Genomic DNA, 16,574 nt, shown 5'->3' with positions numbered 1-16,574 from the left:
TGTGAAGAGTGAATCCTGAACCTTATTTCACAGCAAACACAACAATTAATCTGAGATGAATCATAGACCTTAAACTGTAATGGTTAAAACCACAAAGCTTCTAAATTAGAAGAAAACAAGAGAATATCTTCATCATCTTGGGGTGGGAAAAAATTTCTTGGAAAGGACACAAAAACCGTTCATCATAAAACAAAAGGTGATCAACATCTCTACTCATCTGGGAAATGCAAATTAAATTCCACCCATTAGCGTGGCTACAATGAAAGACTGACAGCACCAATATTGGTGAGGATATGGAGCAAGTGGTCCTCTTTTACACCGTTGGTAGAGTGAAGATGGTACAACCACTGGAAAATTGTATGGCAGTTCCTTGTAAAGTGAAACATAAACTTACCTTATGGCCCAACAATTCCACTCCTAAGATTTACCCAAGAAAATGAAAACCTATGTCCACAAAAGACTTGTACATGAATGTTTCTAGCAGATTTATTCACAATAGCTTAAAACTGGAAACAATCCAAATGTCTATCAACAGGTGAATGGATTAAGAGATTGTGGTGTATTCATACAATGGGATACTACTCAGCTACTTGTTGTTGTTTTCTAAGGGAAGAATAAATGCTGGAGACATTTCCCTGTCAGCACATGGAGAGAGAAGTCTGAATGTGCCCCTCTGGGCTGCTTTGGGACCCAGGAAATTAGTCTTTCTAAAGACTGTACTATGTTCTAGGATATAGATTTACCATGATTTATTTTGCCAGTCTAGTTCAATTAGATGAAAGTTTTTTGAATGCCTCATCCTGAGCACTTCAATATAAATCTGTTCAGTGCAGTCCAAATCCAGTGCAAACCAATTCAATAAGCATCTACCGAGCATCTTCTTTGTGTCGGTCACCCTGCTGTGATCACACCTTTGGTTTTATCTTAATTGACCACCTCTGCCCCTCAGGCCTCATAGCAAAGATACTTTTAAAAAATCTATTATGAACTATAACAAGAGACTAATAACAAGACCATAGTAAAAGAGATGGATGTTTGGCATATATAAATTTTTTTCTTTTCCTGTACTGACCTTCTTATTTTAATAAGCTCTAATGTCCTTATTAAATTGGGCTCCTTAGAATTTGGGATTTGCCCCAGATAGAAAGGTGCACCTCATCGTAGAAAGAAGTGACAGAAGAGACGAAAGCAGAAAGAATGGGATTCCACCTCGTTCATAGTGAGAAGGACACACTCCTGGAAGCGATGAAGAGGAACTGGAATGTCCTGTCCTACAAGTGTTTGGCTTTTGTGAATTATTTGTTTGTTCTGTACATTTCCCAGTTATTGGTTCTGTGTTTCAGGTGCCTGCAGGGGCTTCCCATCCTGAAGAATAAATACCCACTGGCTGTAATCCGGGTATCTCATGCAGTTCTTACTGCTGATGTAAGGACGCACATTAACTATTGCTTTCCTGCTTTTGAGTTAGACTGGGTCTTAGATAATGAGAATTCTGAGTAATCATCCTTTTAATTAACAGTTTAATTTAAACTCTTGACACGGTGTGAGAGCGGACTACACAGGAGATGGGGACCGCTGGGGGCCATCTTGGAGGCTACCTAGCTATGCTGGTTCTGCATTGTGGTGCCACATGGAATGATCTGTCTCTTCTTCAGGCTAAATGTCCTCAGTTATTTCAACTGTTCCAGAAAGGAAAGTTTCCATATGCCTGTCTCTCTTCCTTTTGGATTCAACATTTACTTTAATTCTTGCCCCCAGAAACAAGTGTAGAACTCCAGATGTTCTGTGGACAATGGGGTTATTGTTTCCCTTGATCTGGACACTATACAATCTAAATTGAGCTTTTTGATAAAATGGCCCACACCTTAGTCTAAATGAGACTTGTCGTTAACTAAAATCCCTAGATCTTTTTCACACAGGAAGCGTCTCCTGTTAAGTTTCTCCTGTACATCTGTGAAAGATATTTTAACTATTTCATCTTTTAAAAATTTCATTTGATTGATTTGCTCTACCCGAGTAAAAAACTTTGAATCTTACTTCTGTCGTCTGTAGCATTAGCTGTCCCACCCAGACTTGTGTCATCTGTTTATTTGATAGACCTGCCTTCTAAATCTTCACCAGGGAGAATATATGTCATCAGGGAGAATATAACTAAAACTAGAGACCTGTGGCTTGCCACTAGAGACAACCTGCAGATTGGTGCTCTCATTAGTCGTGCAACGTGGGACCTGAGTGGTGTCTAATTAGTTATGATTCTACCCAAAAGTATTATCCTTCTGCTCACATTTACTATCTGATCCATGAAATAATCTTGGGAAATTTTATCAAATACTTTTCAGTAATCAAGGCAGCCCAGGTAATCAAGGAACGCCCAATCTAGTGTTCCTCTGATTTCCAACCTAATTCCTCTCCACACCCCTACTCCCAAGTAAATCTAGTCATGTTAAAGCCTAAAACTTTAAGGGAATTTGCTCTTCAGGAGCCAATGTTCCAATATTAATGATTACCACATTCTTCTGTAAGAGCTTACCAATTTGTTTAACAATCAGTCCTGTAACTGATGATTCGCATCCAGAATCCAATCTGTTTTGAAAATTGGGATAAAATATGCCTTTCTGCTCTTCTAGTACTTTTCTCCTTTCCATGATTTTTCAGAAATTTCCAACAGCAGCTCTGACACCCTATCCGTAAACTCCTGCTGTGCTGGACGGGGTGTTTTGTCTGAGCCTGGAGAGATTTGTGCTCACTGAAATTTTGTGCAGCTGTTGATACCTCTGCCCCCACCTCGGGCAGCTGCCCCCTCTTAGCGTGTGTCCTGCCACCTCCACTTTGAGATCCTTCCCTTTTCCATACTAAACAGAAATGAGTAGTCGCTGAGCAGTTCTGACATCTCGCTGTCACTGTGGAACTCCCCAATCTACATTAAGGCTTAGGCTAATTCCATCCTTGCTCTTCTTGCTCTGAAAAATAAAAATGGACCCAACGACACATGCCTGTATTCTTTAGTGCTTTTTGTGACTTTCAGCTTCTTCTGTGTTTTGACCTCTGCTGATACTTTTCTTCCTGCTCCTGCAGTGAGTATGCAAGGCTTGTCCTGGACCAGACATTCCTGAGGCTGCCGGGGCTTTCCTCTTTCCACGCTTTTCCTGGTGCCTCTTGGTATCCCCAGGGCCTGGCACAAATGCCTTGCACCCAAGCGTTCAATAAATATTCATATAGAGATGGATTTTCAAAAGGCACACTTTGAAAGCTAATTAAGAATTGATTTAACTGCTGTTACATGGCCTCAGGAGACCTTTGAGAAGGGGAGAAGATCTGGAAAATTATCCAGGAAGCCTGTTTGTGACTGCTTACCCACTGGAGAGAGAGCAAGACAAAAGAGTCATTATTTTTTCCTTTTTTGACCTTCCTTTAGTTACCAAGAAGTGGAAGGCCTCAATTCTATTGTTGTCTCGCTCCTCTCCCTCCCTCCCTTTCTTTTTATGAGGCAATCAAATCATATTCGCTGAGGATTCCCTGTATGCGAGGCCCTGAGAGGTCATATAAGCTTTTACCCAGCCCAGATACAGCGGTAATAACATCGTTGACTTGTCTCAGGGTGTGTGCCAGGCTCCCAGACTTTTTGTCTGAAGGAGTCAGCTTTTAAAATGCAACATCTCCCACCCTACCTCTAGCCAGAAACAAAAGCACTGGGAGATGACACCCCTTGGAGCTCAGCAGCTGACATCTTGTTAAACCAGGTGCTGGTGGAGACAGGCTGGGTTGGGCATGAGCGCCACCTCTGGCAAGACACAGAGCCTTTCTGAGCCATCATCTGTGTAGATTTGACAGACTCTTCATCTCTATAATGGGGGTATGTTATAACACTTACCGTAAAGACTTGCAGTGACATGCTAACAAAATAATGTACGCATGTATATATGCTTCATTAGCTCATTTATTTATTCATCCACTGTTTGCTGCCTTGGTGCTGTCAGCTGGGCCCTCACAGGGTGTGACTGTGTCTACCAGGGACAGCGCCCTAAGTAAAGAGACACTTGTGTGAGGGAAGTAGCCAACAAGGGCTGGAGGGACTGGGAATCCTGCCTTCCAAGGGTGGGGTGCTCCGAGGGAAGTAGAGGTTGTTTAGGGAAGATCCAAAGATAAACTTGGCCGTTTATCTTTGGGCTGGCAGGCCTGGTGTATAGAGGCTCTGTCTTTGTGGTTATTGGCCACCCCTTCTCGTCTGGGCTGAGTGTGTGCTGTGACTGCTTCTCTTTCTCAAGCAACTTGTGAGTGTCACCAGGCTCAGAGCCATCCTGGGAGACTGAGACTGAGAAGCTGTGTGTTGACAATACAGGCATAGAAATTCAGCTGTACAACATGCCAGTAGGACCCCCCTGGGAGGGGATGTGTATGTGTGTTTGTGTGTGTGTGTGTGTGTGTTGGGGGGGGCGGTGGGGATGGATGGGGACCTGAGGGGACACGATGACCTGTAGGTGCTCTGCTTCCCTTCTCTCCTCCTGAGAATATCTGGGAAAGGGATCATTTTGGGTCCATCTTTGTTTCCCCAGTGGGCTCTGCACAGGGCCTGGTGCGCAGTAGGTGCCCAGAAAATATTTGTGAAGGACTGAAGGGATGAGTAAGGGGAGAAAACTCTGTTTTGGGCCAGTGCTTCCCTTTTGAGGGCTAAGCATTTGCTTTTTGGCCCTGGCCCTGCTTTTGGCCTGCAGGACCAACACGCTGTGCAAGGGTGGCCATTGGGGGACACTCGTCAGAGAAGTAGTGACCTGCCCACCATGTCTCTGGTGGGATGATGCTGCGACTGCACTAACAGGACAATTGAGGAGGCTTTGGGATCCTTGGTAATCAGAAGCAAATTAGGACTGCGGGTTGTTTTCCTTCCTCTAAGTTAGAGACAAAAACACTGGGGAAAACTTTTCCCATGCTCCTCGTTGCAGCTTCTCCTTCCCTCCGCTTATTCTGTTCACTGACCCGGTGATAGTTTGCATTCCTAATATTTGAAGACCCTGGGATTTTTCTTTGTGAAACAAGGGGGAAAAGTGAACTAGTGTGCAGTGACTGCATGTACAGATGATGGATATGACAGGGCCAGGCACCAGTGCCCCACCTTTCCTCCCAGTCTCACAGCTTTCTAGGGAACTCTGAAGCCTCCTGATGCCAGGGTGTCAGTAGCAGTTTCATCCCCGTTAGGTGGGTATAGTCTAGACAGGAGACAGCACAAAGGTGATGCTCTGCAGGAAGACATGAGGAGCGTGGCATTCTCCGGATCGTTTGGATGTATTTCTTTAGTGAGGTAAATAAAAATAAATGATTTTTTTGTGTGTTGTCTTTGGAGGCCGTGCAAACGAGTTGGTTGGGAAATAGAGTTCCTATTGACTCTCTTTGCTTTGCAGAGAGGGACAAAAGAAAAGAATTACTTGTCTGGGAACAGTAGTAATTCATATCACACAGGGTTTTGCAGATTACAATGGGCTCTCATGGCCATTTCTCATCAGATCCTCATGGCAGCCTGGTGTTGGGACCCTGGCATTTCCGTGTGACAGATCAGGATGCAAGAGTCACATTGCTGCTCTACTTACTTCCCATTGTGACTCAAAGCCAGCTCTCCTGATCCTTGCTCGCTGGCCCCTGACCACCTTCTTCCCCTACTCTCCCCTCAACCACAGAAACATTGTCCTTGTCTCTTGGGAAGCAAAGCTTTAAGCTACTAAACACAGAGGAACAAACTCACCTTCAAGAAAACCATGCACTTGCTCTTGCCTTTCACCTCTAAACGCATCTCTCCTTGACTTGCACAAGAGGTGAGGGTGTTGGTTCCTGGGTTGCTTTCCTATTTGTTTTCTGCTGACCACTGTATCCTGCATATGTGGGTCCAAGATGTGTATTTTTCTTAGATATTGAGTTCTTCGAGGGCAAACATTGTCTTGCTACAAACATTGAGTTGCTATATTTCATTCCATAATATAGCACTAACAGTGTGTTAGATACATCAATGTTTTGCAAAAAGTATCAGAATGAAGATGTCATAGTTACACATTTCTATACTTCAGTCTGAACAACTATGTGCCTGAAAATCTGTGTGAAAACGTTTGTGTTGGAAAGTTTGCTGCCTAAAGAAGCCCTGGGTGAAATCCTTGAGGAATTCACAAATCCCCAAGACTGGTGAATGGATTCCCATCCCATGAGGCATTGACTTAGCGAGTTGCGATTTGTCTTCTTTGCATCGTGTTGTTTTATTGTTAAAGCTTTAAGAATTTTTCTTAGCAAAGTGTTTTGAAGGAATCTGGGTCTACCGTTAGTTTATATTACAAAAAAATCATCTTGAAAAGAGAATTTGCTTTGTAGATCAAGATTGAACTAGGAACAACCAAAACACCAAACCGCCAATGCTTTCTTAAAACTAAATGTAAAGTATAAATAGAGAACAAAACAGGAAATAGTGGTTTGCAAAAAAAGAAATACTCGTAGCTGCCCTAAAAAGTGCCTTTGCTTACACTGTACACTGTGAGTTCAGTGACTGAGGGACAGAAGTACTGGTTCCACCTCCTAGTAGAGAAGCATCGTCCAGCAAGTGCTGCGTTACTGCCACCAGCAACTACTCTTTAACAACCTTTTAAAAATATTTGGATCAGTCTGTATGTCGTAGATGACTAAGTAAGTGTGCTCTTTATCCATCCAGTCAGCACGCGCTTGGTGAGTTGACTGAGTTACCTTATACGACTTAAGCTTCCACTTGGTGTCAGTGCCATCTCTTTATTTCCTACAGAGACGTGGAGATGTGGCTTGAAGGGTCAGGTTTTCCTCCTGTCCCACTAACCAGCTCCATTGCCGGCTCCCCGCATGCTATCCAGGGCTGATCTGGGAGGCAGCCACAGGGATTTATGCAAAGAGCCCTGGGGTGGAATCTGAGTTTTGCTCACTAATGGATGATCTCATGTAACCTCTCTGGGCCTTGGCTCCTCATTGGCAAATCCAAGGACAGCAGTGCTTAGCTCACAGAGTGGTAAAAATTAATAGAGATGAAGTGGGTGAAGGCCCATCTTGGCAGCTGGTGGGGCACTGTGTCTTGCTGGGGTGGCCTTCTGAGGAGAAGGAGCTGGCAGGCCATTGTGTGCCCAGGCTCTGACTTTCCCTTCACTGTCCTGTGGCCCCAGAGAATCTCAGCCCCACAGGACCTTGTCTCTCTGAGCATCCTGAGCTCTTTTGTCCTCAACTTTGGGAAATGAGTTGCCTCAGAGCTGTCCTCCTGCCACATCATGTACGAATATCTCTTCTCCCCTGCTAAATGGTTAGCTTCTCAAAGGAGGAGGGGAGTGTGAGGACCAGCTCCAGCACGGAGCTGGAGCCACCTTGCGTGTCTCCAGGTAGGCACATAGGCAAGGCTTGCCCACAGCTGATCTAAGTCTTGGCAGAATCTCTGTGATCCACCTGGGTCAAGAGAACATGGGAGGCTTGTGAGGAGCTGCTACAAAGACATTTGCCACTCACCTTTCTATCTGCCCAGAAGGCTGTTGTAGGACCATTTCTCATTGCCTCCTGGGTGCTGATGAGTTGCGAACCTTTCGCCTCACCTTCCCTTGGGGTACAGCTGCAGCATGATGGCTCCTCAGCAAGAGGGTGCCACATCTCTCTATTGTAGTCACCTGGCCCCTTTTGTTTCTGTGCTGTCCTGTAGGACAAGGGACACGGCAGAGTCGAGTGGGCCTCTTCTTGCTTTTGCTGTCTATGTAGATAAGAAACTGTCTGAATTGAACAAGGCCTTGTTGTCTCCTTACCTGCGAATCTGAGAGCTGTGCTCGACAGGGAGTTTAGAGATCTAAATCTGTACAGATGAGGGGCAAGAGGCTCAGAGAGGTTAAGTGACTTATCTCCACTTCTCAGCTGATTAGGAGTAGAGCCAGAACTGGAGTCCAGCCCCCAAGTCCAGGGTCATTTCCACTAGCACCTAATACTATGCCTCATGTGCCCACTGAAATGGTTGCTGGTCTGGTCAGTCAGGTCATTGAGGTTATAGGGGTCCCGGTCAGTGCAAATGCACACGACCACGGGACATGATGAGTGTAGCACCCAAGTACTGGCTTGTGATTTGCAGTCTTTTCAGGGTCCAGAGCTCCTGGCCCATCCCAACTCCCACACACTAGTGCAGCTGGCCCTGGCCGAGCAACAGCTGCAGATGCAGAGCCACTCACCCATTCTTCTCTAGAGTAAGAGATTGAGTTTATTTACGTGTTTGTTTATATATTTTTTAAATACATGCAAAATTCCAAAGGTAGAAAATAGGATACAGAGAACAGTACCTTTCCCTCCCCGGTTTCTAGAACCCCAGCCACCCCACCTTCGACAGACAATTGATACCATTGTTAAACACTTCCAGAGATGTTTTATGCACATATAAGCATATATGCCTGCATATGTGTGTGTATATTTGTATATGTGTCTTCCTCACCCGCCATATGATAGCACACTATGCATGCTACTATGTAAACTTCAACATTTATCTTAAAGATCATTAGGTCCCATTTTTCTTAGCCATGATTCTGCTGACCACACCAATGGCAGAGAGCATCCTATCTCCTCCCTCCCCCAGGTTCCTTCTTACAACCAATGAGTTTGTATGTAGGTACCTCTTAAAGTGTGGCCACAGATACGCACACTCCATCCTTTGAGATGGCAGGAATGATGGGAAATTCCTAAAGGCGGATTTCTTACAAAGTTCCTATTCTGCCTGGTCATTAACTGACTTGCCTAAAGGGCAGACAGATGCTATCCTTTTCCATGTATGTCTGTCGGGGTCTAACTAGGAGATCTCTTTAGTATTTAAGGCGCTGGGTATTTAATGCAGGGAAATGGTCACACAGAGATGAAAGAACCCAAACAGAAGACTGGACAATTAGCCACAGTCCCTGCAGTTGCACCCACCCCTAGGCTAGAGGGGCAGCGTTGGTGTAACAGAAGCCAGGGCCAGATCACCCAGCAGAGCGTGGGACCAGGTGGGCCTGTCCAGCAGGAGCTGGAGCCACAGAAGAGAAGCAGTTCCTGGCAGAGACCTAGCAAAGCAAAGAGAGAATGTGATGGGTCCTTGGTTTCACTCACGCCAACTCCCATCCTCCAAATAGACCGGCACCTCCCATTGGGCAAACCCAGCCCGCAGGCAGCTGTCACAGCAACCTTGGGAAACAGCTTTGGGGGTCAGCCCCCTTTCATACAGAGAATTGCAGGGGCGGGGTGAAGGAAGGAGCTGAGGAAGACAGGCCCAAGGCCAGCCCACAGAATCTCCAGAGGGCTGTCTTCTGTAAGGACGTCATCTGAAGGTAAGGTCTGTTGGCGTGGGCGACTTGATTTTACAAAAAGGGATGGACACTTGAAACAAGGAGGTGGCAGCCAGTTCCTCTTGAGCCTGGCACCTGCTTTCCTTTGCTCTCTGAGGTTTACCTTCTGAGGGGCAACTCCAGGACAGCAGGCACAGATGGCAATGCTGGAGTTAGAAGCAGCTTCTCTCTTCTTCTTGTACCAGCTGAGGGGACTGGTGAGTCCCAGAAAACAGGTAGATTTAGGATACAGCTGAGCAGCTGCCCAGCCAATGAATTATTCATAGCTCTGTGGTGTGCCTATCTCTCATGCTTTCAAATGTTCTAAAGTTTTTCCAAATCCTGCAGATTGGGATGGTTTTTCCCCACTTGAATGTGCATATTCTCTGCTCTTGCTTTATGTATCTTTCCTCCTTCTCCCTAAATATATGAATCTTGGCTCTCTATCACCCTGGCTTCTGCACCCTTACTGGGTGCAGGGAAGGTCCCAGTATTGGGGGTGAGGGGCTTTTATAAATTCAGCCAAGGGTGGAACTGATTTGACAGGATTTTAGAGTCTGCCCTCATCACAGATGGCCCGTTATAAGGGGGCAGGAAGCCCCCCGCACCCTATCCAACAACAGAGTTGAGAGTTCTACCTGTGGAGAAGGAGGCGCCTGTGTCTTGAGGTCTCCATATACTTACTAGGCACATCTAGAAGCTTCATGTCTGGGGGTTGAGGGAACAAGTCTGCACATTAAAACTCCTCTAAAGACATTTGGCCAGTTCATCACCTTTGAACATTCTGTTGAACCTGCTTTCTACCTGGTTATTACATGGGACAACTGGGGTTAACCAGTCCTTTTTGTTTCTGAGTCAATTTCTGTATTTCCAGGACAAGTTGGCTTATTTACAATTTCTTTACACTCACCCTTGTCTGTTTAGGTAGAGAAAAGGGCCTATCAGTACGTAATTAGTGGAACAAAATACCTGTAGATAAGCTCTTTCATACTTATCAAAATCAAGAAAAATGAATTATGTTTTATTCTATCCACCTTTCTATTGTATTAAAATGATTACAACTAGAATTTGGTGCACCTTAGCTTCGTCTTCTGAGTGTCATAAGGAACTCAGAGCCTTTCACAATGATTTCAATTCACTATATTCAATTCACTATATTCAATTCACTATATCACAATGATTTCAATTACACTATATTTCACAATGAATTCAACTCACTATATATTATTATTGTTGTTGTTATTATTGTTGATTCATAATTTTTGCAACTTGCTTCTTTGTCCTTGTAGTACTACCCCTGAAATTCTTAAAATCATCCTTGTTCTGGTAATAATAAGACATTCCAAGCTAATCCTGACCTTTCTGTGCCCCCAAGATATGGAATCAACTTTCTCTAAGGAGTCCTGGTTTTATTGAGAGTGGAGAAAAGTATCAGAGGCAAAATGTGAGAACTAGGAGGGAGTATACGTGAGTGTTGGCTTTGGCTTCTGTTGGATCAATTTTAGTGTCAGACTTGGGAAAAATGCATACTAAGGGAATGCCCTTTCTCCCTTTAACAGATTATATTGCTGTCCCTCCTCTTGTGGTATGAAAGTTTCATTGACCATCAAAGTCTTCTATTGTATTGATACAGTTCTATCCAAAATTTAAAAATATGAAGGCACACCTCTGACCCCAGCTATGGGCTAGTAATCTAGGTGAGATGGTGGACTCCATGGTGACTGGTGCACTCTGTAGGTGCAATATCGCACCAGGTGCTGTGAAGAGCAGAGTGACATATGAAATATGGCCCCTAGGCTCCAAGAATGTACAGAAATCATGTGCATGAAACAATGAGAAATCTATGTAAACCATGATTTAATCAATGCCTGCCAAGACTGGTGGTGCAGGCAATAGGCAGTGAGAGAGTTGAGAGAAGCGGGAGATCAGTATGTGGAAAAGGAAAGGTCTCCGTAGCTGTAGGGCATGGGCCACCTTGGAGAATGGTTGAATTTTAGATAGATGCCAAGGCGCATCCTTATCACTGGAAACAACCTGACATACAGATCTAAGCAGCCTGTAGAGCTGTGGGTATTTGGGTGTGTATGAGGCTGCCGGCAAAAGAAAGACACTGGAGACTCTGGCTTATGTTGAATTCAACATGGTGCCCTGGAGAGAAAATAGGATTCCAGTTGTACTTTTGAAACAACAGTGAGAAAGGACATAACACCAAGGCCAGGAACCCATTCCATGCAGTTAATAGAAGGAAATAATTTAGAGTCCATTATGAGTCTAGAGATCCTTGTAACTACCTCCTCTCAATGCTTTTAGAAACAGCAGAAAACCATTGATCCTGTTTTCATTCTGGCCGGCCCACGCCTTCTCCATGCACCACCAAACATTGCTACGTACCCGCTATATTGCCAGCTCTATGCATTTAGCTCTGCTCTGCCTGGGAAAATCCTACGTCTGATGTCACCTTCTTGTGCTTTTCCTGTCCCCATGCTTTGCAACCCAGTTAAAAGAACTGATTTCTTTCCTTCGTGTTCTCATAGCGTTTCACATGAAACCTGTTACACCATCGATCTCACGTATTATTATTGCCTCTTTATTTGTCTGCTTCTTCATTGTTAGAGAATTTCTTATTCTCATCTGTAATCCAAGAGGCTGAGCACAGTGTTTGACACTCACTGCATATTCAACAGATATTTGTTGGAGGAATTAATAAATGAATGAGTGAATGAATGAGTGGATAAATGAATACATGCCCCAGGATTGAATTAGGTGACTCAATGGCCCTATGGAATTGGTGTATGCTTTTGGATTTGGCAATTCCTTGCTCTTTACTTCGATGAAGCACTATTAGCCAGGACCTTGGTTTATATGCATTAGATTTGCAAGGCTAGCAGGTAAAATGTTATCCCCAAATTCATAGACCAGATCTTAGTTTCTCTTGGTTTCAGTCGTAATATTTCCAGCCAAGCCTTGTTCTGATAAGAAGAGGGAGACTGAGGAAAGCAGCAGCAAATCACTTGATTTAATATGTCAAGCCAGGATTTGACAACCACTTAAAGGTTATAACTTGGAGATTTAGAGACTTTATGATTAGGCTGTTCTAAGGATTCTAGAGAATCTTTTAATGTTTACTAAAGCTTTTTGCTCCAAGATAGTTTCCAAATCTGACCTGAACTGAGGCAGTCTTTATTCACTGCAGTTTGCAATTGATAGCAGAGAAATTCAGAAGTATTATGTACACCTCAGGATTTTGACAGTTCTCAAATGATTTATATATTTGGTTGTATCAAATTATGTATCTATGGGGGCCGGCCCGGTGGCGCAAGCGGTTAAGTGCGCGCGCTCCGCTGCGGCGGCCCAGGGTTTGCTGGTTCGGATCCCGGGCGCGCACCGACGCACTGCTTGGCAAGCCATGCTGTGGCGGCGTCCCATATAAAGTGGAGGAAGATGGGCACAGATATTAGCCCAGGGCCGTCTTCCTCAGCAAAAAAAAAAAAAAAAAAAAAGAGGAGGATTGGCAGATGTTAGCACAGGGCTGACCTCCTCACAAAAAAAAAAAAAAAAATTATGTATCTATGGCTAGGATGTCTCCGGACAGCATTTGACGTCTTTGAAGGTCTTTGGAGACAGGGGAAAATATTTGGGGAAAGGGTGGTAACCCAGCTGCTACCTCATCTCTCGGTGGAAGGGCCTGGAGGGAGGTAGTATCAAGGGTGAGGGAGGTGAGCTGGTTCTCAAGAGGATCCAGCGAAGCACTGCTGTCCACTCTCTGTTTATGGACATTCTTCTTAGTTCTGACACAACCTTCTTTGATTTTTTTGGTGATAAAGTCCTTTTTGCTTTTTTTGTTACAATTTGTTTTCGATGTTAAAGCAGCGGCCAGTGAAGCTCTGTACCTCAGGAGCCAAAACCATTAGAAAACAAGAAAACAAAAGGCCATCTAAGGAAGCACAAATTTCCAATAGATACTTCCAGAGAATGAGAATTATTCACTCATTTGTTTTTCTCTTTATATTCTTTCTACCTATGGTTTAAAAAATTCACACAATGCAAAATAGCACAAAGAAGAAAGGAAAAACATCTTTCAATGTCTTTCTGCCCAGAGACAACCACCATCAGCCTTCTGATGATTATCTTCCCCAGACTTCTTTCTATGCCTAAACACATGCAGATTTATCTATAGCTATATATGTAAAAAACATATGAATAGAATCATACTATATAAACTATTTTGCAATCTTTATATATACATATATGTATGTATGTATGTATACACACACACGTGCTTAAAATTACAAAGTATTCCATTTTATGAATGTGAAATAATTTACTAAACTAAGGCTATTTTGAGGACATTTTGATTGCTTTCAGCATTTCACTATTATAAACTGTGCAAAGAATACACTTGGCCCTATATTTTTGTGTTCTCCCCAGATTATCTTCTTAGGGTTTATCCTTAGCAGTGACAGCGGATTAGGAAGTGTGCATGTGTAAAGTTTTACGTGATTTCAAATTGCCCTCCAGAAAGGTTAGCCACTTTCCACCCCTACCAAGAGCAAATGGGAATGCCCGTTCCTCCACCCCTCACCAACATGGAATGTTGTCAGGTTTATTCACATTTATCAATCTGGTAAGCAACAAATGAAATCTCAATTTACTTTTTTGGGGGGTTACCAGTAAAGTTTAGAATCTTTTCTTGTGATAACTGACCATTTCCCTTTCTCCCTTCTTTCCTTGCTTCTTCTTCTTCCTTCCTTTCTGTCTCTCTCTCTCTCTCTTTCTTTTGTGAATAGTCTGCATCCTTTGCCTGTTTTTCTATTGGAGTCTTCATTTTTATTTTAATAATTTGAAGGAATTCTTTGTATTAATCTTTTGTTGGTCCCATATCCCAAATAGTCTCCTCATATTTTCATTTATTTTCAACTGTTTTTATGATTTTACTTTTGATATATGAAAGCTTGAGTTCTATGTAGTCATTCTGTCAGTCTTTCCACTTCTGCTTCCTGAGTTTTCTATCATACATCCCAAGAGTATTAAAATGTTGAACTCTATTGCCTTCAGTACTTCTTATGTTTCTTTTATTTTTTTTATATTTTAGTCTTAGATATCTCTAGAATTTATTTTACTGAAATATAGCTAAAATTTTGTTTATTTCTAATTGCCAGTTGTCCACAAATCATTTATTGAGCTTTCTGCATTAATATGAAATAACCCTAAACTTCAAACACATGAAAACAATATGTGTTAATTTATGGACTAGCTTTTCCATTGATCTGGTTGCTTGTTCCTGTACCACAGTTCTGCCATTGCTACAGTTTTATAATACATTTTGGGGACCTGGAGAGCAAGTCTCCTCCATTGGCCTTTGTTCTGTCTATCCTTTCTTAAAGTCAGTTTTGATTTTTAATGTGATTGCATTTAATTTGTGGAAGAATTTAGGTGAAGATTATATTTTTAAAATATCCATCTGTCCAATAATAATCTTTTATTTGAGTCTTTTATTAGTGCATAAATAGAATTTTTAAAACTGTTATTTTCTTCAAAGGAGTCCTTCCACTTCTTATTAAATCTATATAAAGAGTAGAGAAGGGTCTGAGATTTTATCCTCTACAAGCAAGTAAGTTAGCCTGCCACAATGTCATGGATGCTGGCAGAAGAGAGATGACTCCTATGTCAGAGGCCAGCAGGTGGTATAGTCTTCATGTTCCCATCTGCTTTTCTTGTCCGCGTTCCATGGTGGAGGCTGCACATGCAGTAGCATAGCTGAGGAACTCTGAGCTTAGGAAACTCTGAAAGGTCAAGGCAAGCTTCCTTGAGCTAACTGATGAAGAATGAGAGGAATAAACCAGAGCGGGGAGAAAGAGCATTCCAGGCAAAGGGAACCACATGTGCAAAGGCCCTGTGGTGGGAGGAAGTGTGGCAACTATAAATACCTGAAAAAGAAGGCCACTATGGTGATTTCATTATCTTCTGGCTAATGGTGCTGAAGAGAACTAGCTTGTTTATTTTTCCTATTGTAAATGATCTATTTGTTCTGCCTAAATTCTTATAAGTTTTTTCCCTTTGCCTTTGAGTGTATTATTTTCATTAGAATTTGTTGTTGTTCATTCTTAAAGAAATTTTCTTAAGACACAGAGTCTCTTAATTCTTGATCACAGCTTCTTAATATATCTTTGAGTATTTTCCTTTTCTATTAGTTTTGACCTTTTCTTTAAACATTTGATAAATTGTCATTGTCTATCTTCATAGTTATATTCTCCCTAAAAATATTCCATCTCTTTTGTTTTGCCTTCCGAGATTGAGACCCTTCCTTATTTTCAGTGTTGCTATTTTTATTTTTTTGTTCGTGTCTTAGTTTTGGAAAGGGAGATTTTGGGGACTCTGTACTTTTGCCACTATCTTTTCCACAGTGTCTGGATCTGTTCTTGAAAGAACCATTTTGTAAGTCCTTTTCCCCAACTCTTTAAAATTATTTCAAGAAGACATTTTGAGGGGCCAGCCAGATGGCATAGTGGTTAAGTGTGCATGCTCCAATTTGGCGGCCCGAGGTTTGCAGGTTTGGATCCCCCACGCTCACTGACACACCACTTGTCAAGCCATGCTGTGGCGGCGTCCCATATAAAGTAGAAGAAGATGGGCATGGATGTTAGCCCAGGGCCAATCTTCCTCAGCATAAAAAGAGGAGGATTGGCATCGAATGTTAGCTCAGGGTTAATCTTCCTCACTCCCCCCAAAAAAAAGAAAAGAAAAGAAGACATTTTGAGGCTCCCCCATGGTTAAAATAACCTCTTCAGTTTTTAAAAGTATTCCATCTCATTACTAAAAATTGTGTTTATTTGTGTATTAAAATTGTAATTATTTGTGGCAAGGGGTTGGGGAACAAAACCTTCCAGATTAATAGATGAAATATGTAATCACTCAGGTGTGGTGAATTGAGGGGACAGTGGGAAGACTTCCTATCTAAGTACCTCCCCAACTGCTGTGGTACCTAGTATTTCTCCAAAAACATGTCATTGTTGCTCCATTAGCATGAAATTCATTGATCAGATTTATTTATCTGGAAAGAGGCCACATACTCCTAGATGGATGTGCTTCTACAGAAGGAAGTGGAAGGTAGCACAAGTCTTGGTTTTTCCTACCAGTAGGGAGAGGAAATTAGAACAACAGAAGAAACCACTTTAAAAGATGACTTTTTTCCCCCAGGAAATTTTTTTCTTGTATATTGAGAAATTTTGGGATATTTAAGTGTAATTTTGAGTGATATGAATC

This window comes from Ceratotherium simum, chromosome 19, assembly GCF_057802395.1.
Source record: "Ceratotherium simum simum isolate JZ-2026a chromosome 19, ASM5780239v1, whole genome shotgun sequence".
NCBI lineage: Eukaryota > Metazoa > Chordata > Mammalia > Perissodactyla > Rhinocerotidae > Ceratotherium > Ceratotherium simum.
This window is presented reverse-complemented; position numbering follows the sequence as displayed.